Here is a 16,954-nt window from a genome sequence, read left to right as displayed (position 1 = left end):
GTTATTGTAAACTTTAGATAAGTAATTGATGCTTACCCAAACTGAAGGACAGAAGGGAAGGGACTCCAAGTCAATGACTGAGCTAAGAACAGCTTCCACCTCTTCTGGCTCCTTCCTTGAAGAGTCCTCAGGTGCATGAACTCTCTCTTTTATTTTGAAGGGGAGGCAGCCAAAGACATCCTACCATTCCTCACTCCACCCACGATGAAATGTGATTTTTTAGCCAAAATCCATGACTTGTTCAAAAATACTGGTGCATCATGTACCAAGAATTTTTGTCCTTGTTACATAAATATTTAAACATAATGACAACATTGAGTAATCCCTTTAGAGGAAGTAATCCTATCATCTCCCCTTGGTTTGGCATCAGTTTCTCAAGCTAAGTAATCCTTGTCTTTTACTGCCCTAATAATATTTTTAACCAATTTATTTATTTTGAGAGAGAGAGAGACCACGTGCGCTTGAGCAGGGAAGGGGCAGAGAGAGAGACAGAGACAGAGACAGAGAGAGAATCCCAAGCAGACTCCATGATGTCAGCGCAAAGCCCGATCTGGGGCTCCAGATCATGAACCTTGGGATTAGGACGTGAGCAGAAATCAAGAGTCAGAGGCTTAACGGACTGAGTCACCCACGTGCTCCTGTTGCCCTGAGACTACTCAGTTGATTCTAAATGATCTTGAAATCTTGGGGCCTTGAGTCTGCCTTTCCCAATATCCCTTGACACTTCATTTGGCAGACATTAGTTAAGCATGCTCATCCAGTTTGGAGAGATTTGGTGCAGAGAGTTCCAAAAGCAAATGAGGGGAAGCAATGAGAAGTAAGCCAGACTTTATGGAGGTTTGTAAATGCTCTGCTTATGGTCCAGACTCATCCAAAAACAGATTCCAGCTTCTGGGCTCCTCACATGTAAGTCCCTGTAAAGATCTCAGTTTGGATGGAAAAGGGAAGTTTTTCTAAGGAGTTCAGGGACATAGAGATAAATTATGAGTAAGAAGTCTCCTCAAGGGGCCTGATAAAGACCATAACCTTCAACCCTTGGGCTCCATGTAAAACAAATGTTAATTGCAAAATTAGATTTCAGCTACACGCAGCTGAAATGCTCTATTATGAGTAAATTCAACTCACTTTTAAAACCGACCACATCCCAGAAGCATTCAGGGATTAACTGCAGACCGGTGTCATACCGTAACCATAGTTGAACTCTCTCCAGAACTCGCTCTATGCCAAGATACAGTTCTAAGCGACTTAACATTTGTTAACTCCTTCACTGTCCCAACACCCAAGAAGGCAGGTGCTATTATTATTACTATTCCTGATTTACAGATAAGGACACCGAGGCACAGAAAAGTTAAGCAACTTGGCCAAGTCACATGCTGCTAAGACACAGAACCCAAGCAGGTGGGCCTTAAAGACACCTAACCACTAGGTCACACTGCCACGTGTGAGCAAGGTGAGGAGGTGTTGCTAACGAAGAGTTCTAGTAGGTTTTCTTTACCCCACACTGTGGCCGGCAAAGCTCTTGCACAGGCTTGCCTACCTGCTTGGGGATACAGTCATAGTTTGGACATTGGCCACGTGCTCCGAGAGGAAGAAATGCAAAGTCCTGTCACGGCTAGGAGATTTACCCTGAGATGTTTCGCGTAAATTCGGGGAATCGGGTCTGCTTATCTCTACCCTCCTTTTAGTTGTCCAGACTCTTATTATCAAGATCGTATGAGTTTCATACTGACACCACAGAATCAGGAGCAAGTGGGCTTGGAACAGTGCCCAGGGTGTGGTTAAACTCCAGATAGCATTTTGTTACATAAAATAGCATGAACTTGAAAGTTCTTATACATGAATATGAGCTTTTATTTTGCATACTAATATATGATTCAAAAAATTTTATTAACTGTAGGCGTTTTTCATGAGACTAGACCACATTTACATTGGTTTCCTAGTTTCAAATAAGATTTCTTAGTTCAGGGGCACCTGGGTGGCTCAGTCAGTTGAGCGTCCAACTTCAGCTCAGGTCATGATCTCACAGTTGGTGAGTTCGAGCCCCACCTCGGGCTTTGCGCTGACAGCTCAGAGCCTGGAACCTGCTTTAGATTCTGCGTCTCCCTCTCTCTCTCTCTGTCCCTCCCCTGCTTGTATTCTCTCACTCTTGTTCTCTCTGTCTCTCAAAAATAAATAAACATTAAAAAAAATTTTTTAAAGATTTCTTAGTTCAAAATAAGGTTTAGGGGTTCCTGGTGGTTCAGTCAGTTAAGCATCCAACTCTTGGTTTCAGCTCAGGTCATGATCTTGCAGTTTGTGAGTTTGAGCCCCACCTTGGGGCTGCATTGGCAGCATGGAGCCTGCCTGGGATTCTCTCTCTCCCTCTCTCTCTGCCCCTCCCACTGTCTCTTTCTCAAAATAAATAAATAAACCTAAAAAAAAAAAAAAAAGGTTTCAATTAGAATTTTAATACAGTTGTGAAAACTTACAGAAGCATTTAGTAAAATCTAACGACTATTGTAAGATAATCAACTAATCCATTCAACAGTAAAGTCCTGGGGCACCAGGGTGGCTCAGTAGGTTAAGTGTCCACCTTCGGTTCAGGTCATGATCTCACAGCTCATGAGTTCAAGCCCCGCATCGGGCTCGGTGCTGACAGCTCAGAGCCTGGAGCCTGCTTCAGATTCTGTGTCTCCTTCTGTCTCTCTCTGTCCCTCCTCTGCTCACACTCTGTCTCACTGTCTCTCAAAAATAAATAAACATTAAAAATTTTTTTAGAAATTAAAAAAAATAAAGTCCTTTCATCTACAGTACAGTACAGCATGCTGCTTATCAACAACGCCCTTCCAATTTTACAGATTAAAATAAAACCCATGGATGAGACTGGTTAAATCATTAGACCAAGCTCATCCACTTGTGGCTAGGGTTAAAACCAAATTTGTTGAACCTCAAAGCCAAGGGGTTTTTTTTTTTCTTTTTTTATTCAGTGTCAACTAAAAAAGAGAAAGAAGACAGCAGTAAAGCTTTCTTTCTTATAATTATGACTGGGTTATTAAACAAAAATAACCTAGTCTGATTTCCTGAAAGTTTCTTCTTTATAAATCACTAAGCCACTTTGGCTTCTGACCACCAAGACCCCATCCAACATAAAAGTATAGTATTTCATAGCAACTTAGTAAGACAAAATGTGAAAGGCAAAGACTTCTAAAAACCAGAATTTGGGGCACCCATAAGTTTCTGTCAAGTTAAGAAGAAACTTTTCTTTTTATTATTATTTTTTAGTGATTATTTGTTTTTGAGAGAGAGAGAGAGAGAGAGAGCATGACAGGGGAGGGGCAGAGAGAAAGGGAGACACAGAACTCGAAGCGGGCCCCAGGCTCCACGCTGTCAGCACAGGGCCCGATGCCGGGCTCAAACTTATAAACTGTGAGATCATGACGTGAGCCGAAGTCGGATGCTCAACCGACTGAGCCACCCAGGTGCCCCAAGTTAAGGAGAAATCTTTCAATGTCTGCTTGTTTCTGTAGCGGATACCCTCTTCCTCTTAAGATTTCTCAGAACTACTCTCCATTTTTAAAAATTACTCTAACCCAATTTGGCCATAACTGCTTTCTGATTTTTTAGTTTAGCCATAATTTTCATCTGATTTGGGGTTATAGTTTTGAAATCTCACATGTCCCTATTTCTAATCTAATTCTCTGACATTTCTGCTAAAAAATGAGCAAAACCCAAAAAACCTTTATTTCCAGAGTAACAGCTAGCAACTTGCATTTGGACCGTGGCACTCAAATACTGCCTAGCTTAGGAGATACCCTGCAAGACTTCTCCATTTGTCTTGGCCGGTGTCATAATTAGATCAAGACGTATGTCTCACACTCCAGAAATGGCCATGGTCTTACTGTAAACCATGTCAAAAGCCAGGACATTTCTGTCATGTTACACGCACGTGAATCCAAGTGGGTCAGGTTCTCAGTAATTCTCACAGGAATAAGCAAAGAGGAAATCTTCCCCCCATTTTATTCGAGAGATTTAGGATGCCACGTTCCTCCCATTCTCCCAATGGGGTGTTCGTAGGGCCTACAACCAACAGAGGCAGACCCTGTGTGGCAGTGGGTGGCCTGGCCTGGGTCTTGGGAGAAGGTTCTGGGGGGCACTCCGTCCACCGTGGCACCTTGGGCAGATTCTTCTTCGCCACACTTCAAACTCTAGGAGCTCTCAGTGCTCCTTCCCTGCCTCGCCCCTAAGAAAAGCACTTTCTCCCTCAGTCTTCTTCACCTCAGTGATGGCAACTCCGTCTCTCCAGTTGCTCAAGCCAGAACTCACCCTGTGTAATTAACTCTTCTTTTCCTCACACATTTGGCCTGCAATCCACCAGGACACCCTCTGGGTCTCACTTTCAAACACATCCTACCTGCCAGCACCTCCCCCCATCTCCCTAGCCACCTCCCTTTCCCTAGCCACCACTACCTCGTGCCTGGGCTTTAACGATGGCTTCTGTCAGTTCCCCCTACTCCCACTGGTGCCCCTCTTCAGACTGTTCCTAATATAGGGGTCCAGAGATTCTGTTAAAACCCAAGGCAGATCATCTAGTCCTTCCTCACCCAAAGGAAGAGCCGATGCCCTCGCAGCAGCTCTGAGGGCCCACACAACCTGGGGCCACCTATCACCTCCCCAGTTCCTCCTTTCCAACCCTGTGTCCTCCAGTTACCCACCAGGCTAACTTGCTCATCTCCTCCAAGTCAGTGCTCCTGTGGTAACTTCTCGAAAAGCCTTACCCTGACGACTCAATGTTCTCTTTTTCTTTGCTTCTGAATAGCTTTTTTTTTTTAATTGAGCTTAAATTCACATTACATAAAATTAATCAGTCTAAAATGACAATTCAGTAGCATTTAGTGTATTCGTGATGCTGTGAACCACCACCTCTGTCTAGTTCCCAAATATTTTCATCACTCCAGACAAACTCTCACTCCCATTAGTAATTACTTCTTCTCCGGCTCCTAGCAACCACCAGTTTGTTTTCTGCCTCTCTGGATTTCCCCCTTCTGAATATTCCATATAAATGGAATCATCAAGTAAATACCTTTGATGTCTGGCTTCTCTCATGTAGCATAGTGTATTCAAGGTTCATCTACGTTGAAGCACGTGTCGGTACTACGTTCCTTTTAGTGGTTGAGTGATGTTCCATTGTGTGAATATCCCACAATTTGTTTATCCAGCTATGCATTCATGGACATTTGGGTTGTTTCTGCCTTTGACTATCGTGAATGGTGCAGTTCTGGACATTGGTGTCAAAGCATTCATTTGAGTATCTGATCAATCAATTTTAAATTGCGATATTCACACCCCCCGCCCCCCCCCCCCCCACGTATTCCCTATTTTCTCACCCAGCTCTGGCCTTTTTACTAGGGCACCCATCAACGTTTAATTTTCTACCTATGAATTGTGTTCCCTGTTTGTATTCTGTTTCCCACCACTAGGATGCGAGCTCCAGAAACGGAGAGATTTTTTGTGAGTTTTTCCCACTGACACAGCTCACGTGCCTGGCATAGCACCCAGCGCCAAGTAGATACTTGAAAATGTTTGTCTGGAAAGGAGAGGTTTGTATACAAATTTGAATAGGAGCAATGTCCTTTCTGCCATATTTTTACATCTCTTCCTTGAAACTCTGGCTTTTCTATTTTATCTCACAGTAAGGTGAGGCCTCAGTCACTCTTGGACTATCCCATGAGAACTCCTGGGGCAAGAAGAGAGTGAGCATCTTATAAGCCAGAAGGGACTCTGTGGGCTGAGGACACACAGGAGAGAGAAACAGAGGTGCTGGCCATATGAAAACTAGCCAGCAGGCATAAGTTGGAGAACTTATATAACTTGACTTTAAGACTTCATATAAAGCTGTAATAATGGAAACAGTGTTGTAATGGCATAAAGATGGACATATAGATCAAAGGATCAGAAAAAAAGAGTCCAGAAATAGACTTAAACGTATAGAAATTGATTTTTGATAAAAGCACCAACATAAATCTACAGGAAAGCATGGTTTTCAACAGACGATGATGGAAAAACTGGCTATCTGTATGGATGGAAGATCTTTACCTCACAATATACATAAAAATAAAATCAAAATCAATCATATTTGTGGAAATTGCATAGCCGAAAATCTTCATAATTTTCCTCTTGGAGTAGGACAAATATTTCTTAGACTAGATAAAAAAATCACTAATCATGAAAGAAGAATAAATAACAGAATGTACCAAAATAAGAGCCCCTGTTCTTCGAAGGACATCATTATAATTTGAATAGACCAAGCCACATGCAGACAAGATACAACTTACATGGCTGATGGAAGGCTTGTATCTATAATTTATAAAGGTGACAAAATAGCCGAATTAAAAAAAGAGTGAGAAAGAGACTCAAATTGAGATTTGACAAAATACACTGATGGCCAAAACACACATCAAAAAAAGAGAAAATTAAATAATTGAAGCTACAATGATAATCCATCTCATGACATTACAAAGACTGAGGATTTCAAGTTTTGGCAAGGATATGGTGCAACCAGAACTCCCATATATCACTGGTGGGAGTGTCAAATGATAAATGGCCTCGGAAAATCGTTTGGAAGCTTCTGGTAACTGCTTACCATATGACCCAGAAATTCATCTCCTAAGGATTTACCCAAAGGAAATAAAAACCTATGGCCACAAAAAGACTTATACACAGATGTTCATAGAATCGCGATGACCAGTAACACGTGAATGGAGACACTATTTTACACTCATGATAGAAAGCTACTCAGCAATACAAAAAAAAAAAAAAAGAAAAAAGAAAGAACACTATGAGTGGATTTAAGAAACATTAGGCTGAGTGAAAAAGCCGGGAGTAAACGAGTACACACTCTATGATTCCATTTCTATAATGCTCTAAAGTGGCAAAGGTTAATTAGTGATTACCTGGGATGGGAAATGCGGGGGCCAATTAACTGTAAAGCAGAATAACAGAAATTTATGGGATGATATCTGAACTGAGATGATGATCTCATAAGGTATACATCTGTCCAAGCTAACTGAACTTTACACTTAAAATGTATTCTTTTTATCGCACGTACATTTATATCTCAATGAGTTGACAAACAAAACATAAAGTTAAGGAACATCTACTCTGTGACTTAGCAATTCCACTCTTAGTATTGTCCCAAGAGAATTAAAAGCACGTGTCCACAAAACACTTACAAAAGAGTGTTTATGGACGCCATATTCATGTACCAAAAACAAAATGATTCAAATGTCTACCAACCAGAAGAATGGATAAAGAAAAGGTAATGAGAAAGAAGAGAATTACTGGTACAATACCATGAAGAATCTCAAAAAGATCACGTTCAGGAAGTTTAAAGCCCTGCCCCCCCGCCCCCAAATTACACCAAGCAGAAGAAACTAAACATGGAAGAGTACATATTGCATATTATGTGTCTATGAAGCCCAATGGCAGGCTAATTAACTTAGACTAGGAATCATGAAGCATGTGTTTGAGATTGTGAGAAATTGGTGGGTAAAAAGTGTGGAGGAAACTTCTGAGAAGAAGAAATGCTTCCGGTGGTGTTTGGAATGGTGATTACATCAGTGAATATTACCATCAAATCTTAATCAATGTTTGAGATCTATGGTTTTAATTGAGTGTTAGTTATTTCCCAGTATTTTAAGACAAAATAAGGTCATAGTCTCCCAAGTATGTAATAGGAGAAGCACTGTACTGAACTCAAGAGACCCAGATTCATTTCCAGTATACCATGAGAAATCGCCTCGGGAGGTCTTACCCATATTTAGTCATCAAACCTCCCATAATAAATGATCTCTAGAGAAAATTGGTTATGTTTTCTTTTTGTTTTTGTTTTGTTTTGGTTTGGTTTTTTCTTTGAGAATGATTCCAAGAATGAATCATCCAGAGCAAGTTCTGTGGTCTTTTTCCAAAAAACCTCAGGTAAGTTTCCTTTCTGAATTCATTTCAGAATTTTTCTGGCTAAGATTACAAGCAACCAGCTAGGTAGGCTTCTGTGTAGTTTCTTGGGTGTGAGTGAAGGTGATGCTGGAAATATTTGATGAAAGTAGCATCATGTAGGCACTGACCAGTTACAAGGACACCGGCCACTGCAGAGGAGCTGGGCTTAATCCTGTGGTTTCTGGATTATGAGGAGGTCACAGGGGAGCACAGTGGAGGGTTTGGGGTGGGGAGCTGAGGTTTCAGCAATAAGGAAATATTTCAGTGTTTTAGTAATTACCATGGTTGTGCACACCTATTCTGCGTCAACAGAGCTTTTAAGAGCAAAATCCTGAACCCAGACCTCTAGTGGGCCTCTTAGGTGTCGATCACTGCTTCAGATACTGGGGGTGCAGCAATGCACCAAACAGAATAAAGACAGACAAAAAGACCTGCCCACGTGGAATTCACATCCTAGCTGAGAAGAAAGACCGTAAACAACACAAATAGGTAAAGAATATTTATAAGACATTTTAGGTGGTGTTACAATAAGGCAGAAAAAAAAAAGCAGAGGAGGGAGGGAAAGAGAGTTGGAGAAATGCAGTTGCAGGTGGTGGGGTGAGGGTGGTCCCGGGAAGGCCAACCAGGAAGGGGACATTTGATAAGCAGCCGAAGCAGAGCCCAGGCAGAAGGGCAGGCAGTGTGGAGGCCCTGAGGCTGAGCAGGCCTGGTGTGTCTGAGGAGCAGCAGGGAGCCACGTGGCTTGAGCCAAGCTAGAAATGGCAGAAAAATAGGAGCTGAGGTCAGAGAGGTCTGGTGACAAAATGCTGCAAGGCTCCGTGAGTCACCGTAAGCACTTTGATTTTTACTTGGTAGGGTAATGGAAACCATTAGAGGATTTCAAGCCAAGGAATGACCTGGGTGTTGAGGAAATGCCCTTAGGGAGGACCAGGGATGGAGGAGAAGAACAAGTCAGGAGGCTATGTGGTCGTCCAGGAGAGAGGGAGATGGGAGGGTAGGCCGTGAGACAAGGTTGGAGTCTGGATACATGTTGACATATTGCTGACAGGATTTCTTGATGGATAGGCTCTGGGATGTGAGAGAAAGAGAGCAGCCAAAGTGATGCCAAGGTTTGGCCTGAGCAGATGGACAAAGGGGTTGCTATTCGCTGAGATGGGGAGACCACAAGTGGAACAGGTTTTGGAGTAAGATCAGCTCCGTGTGGGACATAATCAGCTTGACATATTTATTAGACATACAACTGGGGATGTCTAGTCAATGGTGGGGTACTTGCTTCTGAAGTTCAGGAAACACATTCAGGCTAAGAATACAAATTCAGGAGATGTCAGAGTGTAGATGAAATGAAGTCCGTGAGACTAATAAATGAGATCCTCAAGAGGGAAAGTAGACAGGCCATGAGGGCACAAAAGAACAACTTCTTAGTTTCACCATAAAATTTCCCTAAAAGACAAATTTTACTCTCTCTGCAAAGTACTGGAGAAGGGTTGAGACTTCAGCATAAGTTAAAATAAGTTTTTAACTTCAAACCCTTGGTCTCTTCTTTTCTTTTTCTTGTTTGGTTTGTTCACTTGATTGTTTTGTAAATGACTTGATAGAATCTGAATCCACTCTGGGAACACGGCCTTACTTGTTTCTTTAAATTTCAACTGGTTAATAAATAGGTAAGATTGTGATGGCATTCTGCTATTGTCATTGTCTCTGATTACCCCCATGTCCTTGCTAAAGCCGGTGTCAATCCTCAGTCTTGACCTTCCCTTGAAGGAGTCTCTGTCACAGGCAAGCAACTTCTCCTTCATTTTCCTGCAGGCCCCCCACTGGCTGCTCCTTCATATCCCACCCCACCTCCCCCCGCCGCCACACCTCATGGTTTAGTCCTTGGGTGTCTCTTCTTCTCTACCAGCATTCATTCCCCACGTGATGCCATCCAGATTCTGTTGGTTCCCAGGTACTTCCCAGGTATAATCTGAAACCAGGCCCCGTACATGGAGGACAGGGGGAGGCTGAAGAAAGAGGCAGGCCACTCCAGAAAGGTAGGTGGCAGTTGGCAGTTTTAATGAGCAAGGGAACTTCGTTATGGAGTTTATAACGTTGGGTATACCAACGTTGGGTAGCAATACCCTTGTTGGGTAGCAACAGGACAAATAGATCTCTGTACCTGCCTGCCAAATCTGAAGAGTTTGTCTAAAGGATTTGACTGGCTTCAGCCATGTACACCGTCCAGTTGGTCTCAACACCACATGGCTCTCTCAAGTGCATGTCCTTGGAGCAGCCTCTGGTCATGGATAAGACAAGCAGGACCCATATTCCAAGGAAAGTGGAGGGGGTGAGGAGCCTCAGTTCCCAGGCTGAGTGTCAACCAGCAGTCATATCCTCTCAATGAGCTCCCCCAACAGTTTCCCTGTTCTGACCATTGCCTATACACTGATCATACACTGGCAAACCTGTTGTTCAGACTTTCCCCCTGAACTTCAGACTCAGGTATTCACTGCAGATTTGACAACTGCACTCTGGGTCCTCGACGTCTCAAAATTAACCTGTCAACTTTGAATTCCTGCTCTTCCCACCAAAACCTGCTCTTCCGATAACCCCTATCATCTTAGTTGATGGTAACTCCATCTTTACAGCTGCACAGATAAGAATCCCTGGAGGTCTCCTTATGCTTCGTTTTCTCCAGCACATTCTCTCCAATCCATCAGCGAATCCTGCTGAGTCTATTTTCCAGATATATTCAGGGCCCAACCACATGACCCCTTGTCTTGGCCCTCACTGGTGGTCTGGGTCACCTCTGTCTCTTGCCTGGACTACTGCAATCGCCTCCAGAGTCCTCTCTTTGGTCCTTCCCTTGTCTCTTATAATCTACTTCCATAGCAGAAATCATCATGAACCTTTTAATCACTCCTCTTCTTAAACCTCCCCTTTCACTCAGTGAAAGCCAAATTCTTTGTAACGGACAAAAAGGCCCTCCACAGTCTGCCACCCTTCACACTTCTTTGACTCAGGTTATTCTGTGTTCTTGCCCTCATTCCACTCCATGAACACCTTTCCCCTCCCTCTTCCCTGAAAGCTCTGCACTTGCCTCCCCCTCTGAGCCTTTGCATCAGCTTGAGCCTCTATCCTAGATTCCCTTCCACCAGACATCTCTCCGGCTCATTCCCGCACTTTCTCCTTAATGAGATCTGCCCTTTGCACTCCCAACCTCCCTATTCTGCTCTATTTTTTCCCGTGGCTTTTATTACCTTCTAACACACTAGATACCGGACTTAGGCATCACATATGTGTATTTTCTGCTTTGTTCCCGTACATATCCCAGAGTAGGTCCTCAATACGTAGCTTTTGAATGAACAAATGAACAAACCTTGTTAGGTAAGCTGAGGATTCATTTCTTCTCCAACTAGATTGTTACTGAATTGAATCCTTTTGCTTTTAAAGATGTCATACTTAAGGATACTTTCAATTATAAAGGTGGAAGTAGAAATAGGAGGTGGGTGAATGAGCCCTGCGTTTGGCTCAGAGGCCAGGGGCACAGACGACGCTGACAGATTGAAAGAAGGGAAGGGGCGCCTGGGTGGCTCAGTTGGTTTAGCGTCTGGCTCTTGATTTTGGCTCAGGTCACGATCTTAACAGTTCATGAGTTCTAGCCCCACATCAGGCTCTGCACTGATAGTGTGGCGTCTGCTTGAGATTCTCTCTCTCTTTCTCACTTTTCCTCTTCCCCACACACTCTCTCTCTTTCTTAAAAAGTAATAAACATTAAAAAAAAAGAAAGGAGAGTTTAAGCAGAAACACACATATACCAAAAGAGAGAGAAAAAAAAAAAAAAAAGAAAAGCCAAAGGAGTCATGTTTGACTTCAACCTCCAATTTGCTCAAAATACTCCCTCACAACAACAGGAGGCAAACCCATTCTAAGATCATTTATTTGTTCATGATGATTTATTTCAAAATAAATTTTATTTTATGAAGCTTAATATAGATCACATTTCGAAAACATTAATCTTCTGTTTTATCTTTTGAAAGGTAGTTTCTCTGATGTCTTTTAAAAGTTGGCATTTAGGTAGGCAGTGATCTAACAGACACTTGTTGGTGGGAGGGGGGCATGCTTAAATTTCCAGGAAACAATGCTCAAACAAATCAAAATGAAGAGAAGGTACATTTGAACATTCCAGCCCAGAATCTACCAGAACTCTGCACAAGGAGACAAAACAATATGAGAGAATTCACAACTGAATGCTTTGTCTTTATCTCTTTGCTTATCATTCCTACAGAGTAGTGAATGAGTTATCCCAGAAAACTTGGATAACAAGTTTTAGTTTAAAATGTGTTTTATTTGAGAGAGATAGAGAGAGAGAGATAGAGAGAGCATCTATTCAAGAGAATGATTTTTTTTTTCTTTTAGAATTTAAGGTTACTGCTCAGATGGTGAGCTGAAGACATCAGCTACCAGTGTATAATTAGTCAAGCTTCCAGCAGGAAGTGGCTGAAAACTTTCTGGCCAACTAAGGATGCAGGGTGAAGAGGGCTTCAGAAAGTGCTGGTTGGCCCTGGGAGTGGGCAGAGAATATGAGGAGCAGGGAGAGGGACCAGCAACCTCAGATGAATTCCCATCATCTCATTTTCTTTCCTCAGGGATAAGTCCCCATCCTGGGATTCTCAGTTGCGCGCAGTGGGCCAACAGTGTGGAGGTTCCAGTGCACAGTGACTCAACCCCTCAGTCCCTTCATCTCCTTAACTACAAGGCTTCTGAAAGGAATGTGTAGGGAAATCTCCGTTGCCATCTTACGGTGGGCTCAAACAGGCATCTAATATTCATACTTTAATCATGTTAAGTCAAAAGACATAAACGGTCTTAGGGTCAGCGGTTGTTGAAATTCAAAGTTATCCATCTACCAAGGGAATGAGGTATAAGGACTGGTTTAAATCTCAGTTACAATGTTATGGACACTGTCTTTATTATGTTTTTCCATCAGGGCACTGTCCCCTTTCACCTGGCTCAGTCACATATGGCTCCAGATCCAGTCCCAGAGATTCAACCCAACCCTTTTCGTGCTCATAGTCTTGCTGCAGTGAGCCTGCGCTCTCAGCAGCATTGGTGTGGCATAGGAGTTGAATGCACAGGGTTTGAATCAGCTAGAGCTGGGTTTCACCCCTACTTCACAAATTATCCTAAGGTCAACAGGATATGGTATATGGAGAGCACTTGGCTCAGGGTTCTGCACAGAGCAGACTCTCAGTATATAGTTATTGCTGCTACTGCTCTGTTATTACAAGTGTGCTAAAAAAAACCCAATTGTGTCTCAGACAGGAAAGAGTCTCCCCACCCCTTACCCAGGTCCCCTTCGTCACCCCACATCTCTAATCTCCCCTGAGTCTGCACCCAGTCTTCAGTAAAACTCATAAAAGAAAATATAGGGAAAAGCTTCATGACATTAGTCTTGGCAACGATTTCATGGATATGACACCAAAAGCACAGAGAAATTGACAGAAAGCAAGAGAAAAATAGTGGAACTACATCAAACTAGAAACTTCTGCAAAACACAGGAAACAATCAACAAAGTGAAATGGCAATCTATGAAATGGAAGAAAACATTTGCATACCACACATCTGGTAAAGAATTGATTTCCAAAATATATAAGGGACTTTTACAATTCAATAGAAGAAGAAGAAGAAGAAGAAGAAGAAGAAGAAGCAGAAGGAGAAGGAAAAGGAAAAGGAGAAGAAGAAGAACCACCCAATTAAAACATGGGCTAATGACTTGAATAGACATTTATCCAAAGAAAACATACAAATGGCTAACAGGTACATGAAAGATGTTCAATTTCACTCATCATCAGGGAAATGTAAACCAAAACCACAATGAGATAACACCTCCCACCTGTCAGGGTGGCTATTATCAAAGAAACAAAAGATAAGTGCTGGAAAGCATGTAACACTGGGAAATAGAAATAGTGATCCAACAATCCCACTTCTGGGAATTTATTGGGATCTCAAAGAAATATTAGCTGTCCCATGTTCATTGCAGCACTATTCATAATAGCCAGGATGTGGAAAAAACATAAGGCTATGGAGAGATGAATGGGTAAAGAAAGTGTAGTATAGACATACAATGGAATAATATTCAGGCCGGACCCTGAAGATATTATGCTAAGTGAAATAAACCAGTCACAGAAGAACACATATTACACGGTCCCACTCATGTGTAGTCAAATACATTGAATAAAAGAATGGAATGGTGGTTTCCTGGGCCTCAGGGGAGGGGGAAAGGGGAGGTTGGTAATCAACAGGCATAAAGTTTCAGTTAAGTAAGGTGACTAATTTCTAGAGATCTGTTGTATAATATTGTGCATATAGTTAACTATTCCGGATTGTACACTTAAAAGTTTGTTAAACCATTAAGTCTCATGTTAAGGATTTTTAGCACAATAAAATAAAAAAAAAAATTTAAGACCCCTGTTTAGAATCCAGACAACCTGCCTGGCCCTTTCCCTTCTTCTTTCTGGAAACTGGACTTGGTTACTGTTAGAGTTTTGTTCCAGACCAGAGGGCTCTTTCCCTTCCTCCTGAACTATGACCCTGCCACGTGCACGCACTTCTACACACATGTGCTACACTCACACGATTTCAGCCTCACAACTGTTGGGACACTCCTGCATTGCACCTACCCACTACAGTGCATTTGCCCTTGCATAGTAATGTTGCTTAAAACTTTCGAGACTCACTCCTTTGAAGTTTTCTGTTTCTGCAATTACAGAAAACTGGGAAGTGTGGAGGGGTGAGCAGAAAAAGACAGACCCTCACAATCATATGGTGAGTATTTCGAAGGACATAGATGAAGAGCTCACCTCCTGGAGAAGCAGGTATCTGCTACCCACATCCCCTTAAGCTACTGGTCCTTGTCTCCAAATGTAGACACGTCTGGTAGGAAACTACTTTGGGACCAATCACCTCATCTAAACAACCTGTTCAAGAATAGAGAGAACCCGATGTCTTGCTGGGGATTCTGTAAAGTTCAAATCAGCATCCCTGGCACCCCGTCTGCAGGACACAGAGATAATAGTTCCCGGAGCGGGAAAGGAAAAAAATAATGACAATGATGAGGGCTGACATTACTCAGCTTTTACTATCGGCTGGTACTGAACTAAGTACTCTGCATCCATTTAATCTTTAGAAACCACCCTTGGAATCTGGCATTAGCATTACCATGTGGGTTTTATAGGTAAAGAATACAAGAATTAAAGAGGTTAGATAAATTGCTTGGAGTCGTGGATCACATAAGTTTAAGAGCAGGGATTAAATGCAATTCTGCACGGGGGCACCTGGGTGGCTCAGTCGGTTAAGCCTGACTCTTGATCTCTGCTCAGGTCATGATCACAGGGTCATGGGATCAAGCCCCACATTGGGCTCCATGCTGGGCATGGAGTCTGCTTGAGATTCTCTCTCTCCCTCTCCCCTTGCCCCTCCCTGCTCGTTCTCTCTCTCTCTCTCCCAAATAAATAAAATTAAATAAATACCATAAAAGCAACTCTGCACAATTCCAAAGTTTTCTGTCTCAAATACTTGACACAGAATAACAGACATTGGATAACAATATTCATATTGATATTTGGGGGACAATGACAGACGGTCAGTTTGGCCTTGAGTGCTGATAAACGAACCATTGCAGCTACTGGCAAGCACCCCTCCCTTGTCTCTGCTCCTGGAAGAAATTATTGGGAAATCTGACACTCATTAGGTAGGGCGGGCTTTGGGGGCCAGCTCTGCCATATTTGGATCTGCACACTTTGTTGGGCAGCCTCCAGAGAGAAAGAGAACAGAGCCATCAAGCAGAGGTTCAAAGCAGGCACCAATGACACATGTGAACTTGAACCAGTTATTCACCTCAGCCCTTCTCCTCACACGCACCACTTGCTTTCCATCCTGTGTTTCCTTCTCCCTGATGGCTGACTTCCCATACGGCATGCCTCTTCCTTTCCCCTACTGTCCTGAGGCTCCTAACTTCCTGAGTTCTTTCTCCTGTCACCATCTGAGATTCCACATCTGTATTTTCACGGACTCCAGGAAGAATAGTTGGAATACGTGCACTCTGCATGTACAATGCAAGACCCCTTGCTTTCCCAACCTCCACCAGATATTTTCCAACACAGGAGGCTAGAGTACCGTACTGTACAAACCAGACTACAAAAGACCCATCAATCTGTAACGAGATTTTCCCATTGGTAATATTACTCTTTTTTCATAAACAAAAAATGGATGGCAATTATTATTTTTAACCTGGATTTTGCTTTAAAATTCCATTCCCTTTGAGATAAAAGTATTAAAAAGAAAAACAAACAAGGGAACTTACCATCAGGAAGTCGTACTTGAGCTCTTTCTTCCCCAACTTTCTACCAACAGAGTTTATTAACCCTGAACGACAATTTCTCTAATAGATCTCTGCTAAATACAATAGCCACTTTTCTTTAAAAACTTCCCATTTTCTTTATCAGTGAAGACACAGGAACCACATTACTGATAAGCTGAAACTGATGAACTGTGCTGTTCACAAATGGGGACTGCAGTTTTCACATTGTCTATTTCAAAGATCTCTGATGATTCTACCCTCCCAATGTTACGTTATCTCCATAGATGGTTACATTTCACCTTAAGTAGACTTTGCTTCCCCTGTGGGTGACTTTCTCAGCAAAACCTCCCTGACTCCATGTAGGTGGCCTGTCATTCATTGCCTGGAGAGTGGGTTGGCAGCTGTAACTTCCTGAAAGCTGCAGCTCCAAGTTCAAGGATGCATATTACTGCAGCAAGTTTTAGTGCTGGTGCCTCAGTGTCAATGGTTTGAAAACTCCAATACATATCGGGTGCTTAAGTGTGCACCAGGCTCTGTGTGCAAGGATTTTGCACATGCAAGCCCTACACTCTTCAGAGCCTTATCAGAGACTCAGGGAGGCTGACAGTTACCTTACCCAAGGCAACAGGCAGTACAAGGAAAAGC

The 16,954-nt window shown here is 42.7% G+C and overlaps 1 protein-coding gene across 3 annotated transcripts in view; it reads right to left on the bottom strand.

The window, feature by feature from the left end:
- The window catches only part of IL1RL1 (interleukin 1 receptor like 1), a 34,437-nt gene extending 17,930 nt beyond the window's left edge, over positions 1 to 16,507 (bottom strand). The window contains exon 1 of one of the 3 annotated variants that reach the window (XM_081795306.1): positions 16,313 to 16,507. The gene's annotated coding sequence lies outside the window, so the exon portion shown is untranslated. Of the gene's footprint in view, positions 1 to 36; positions 616 to 16,312 lie in introns of those variants that run through there. The other 2 variants (XM_060609565.3, XM_081795307.1) reach the window with 2 other exon arrangements.
- Between the last annotated feature and the right edge of the window lie 447 nt (positions 16,508 to 16,954).

This window comes from Panthera onca, chromosome A3, assembly GCF_046562875.1.
Source record: "Panthera onca isolate mPanOnc1 chromosome A3, mPanOnc1 haplotype 2, whole genome shotgun sequence".
Taxonomy (NCBI): Eukaryota; Metazoa; Chordata; class Mammalia; order Carnivora; family Felidae; genus Panthera; species Panthera onca.
The sequence above is the reverse complement of the archived record's forward strand: the minus strand, read 5'-3'. Positions and strand labels throughout refer to the sequence as shown.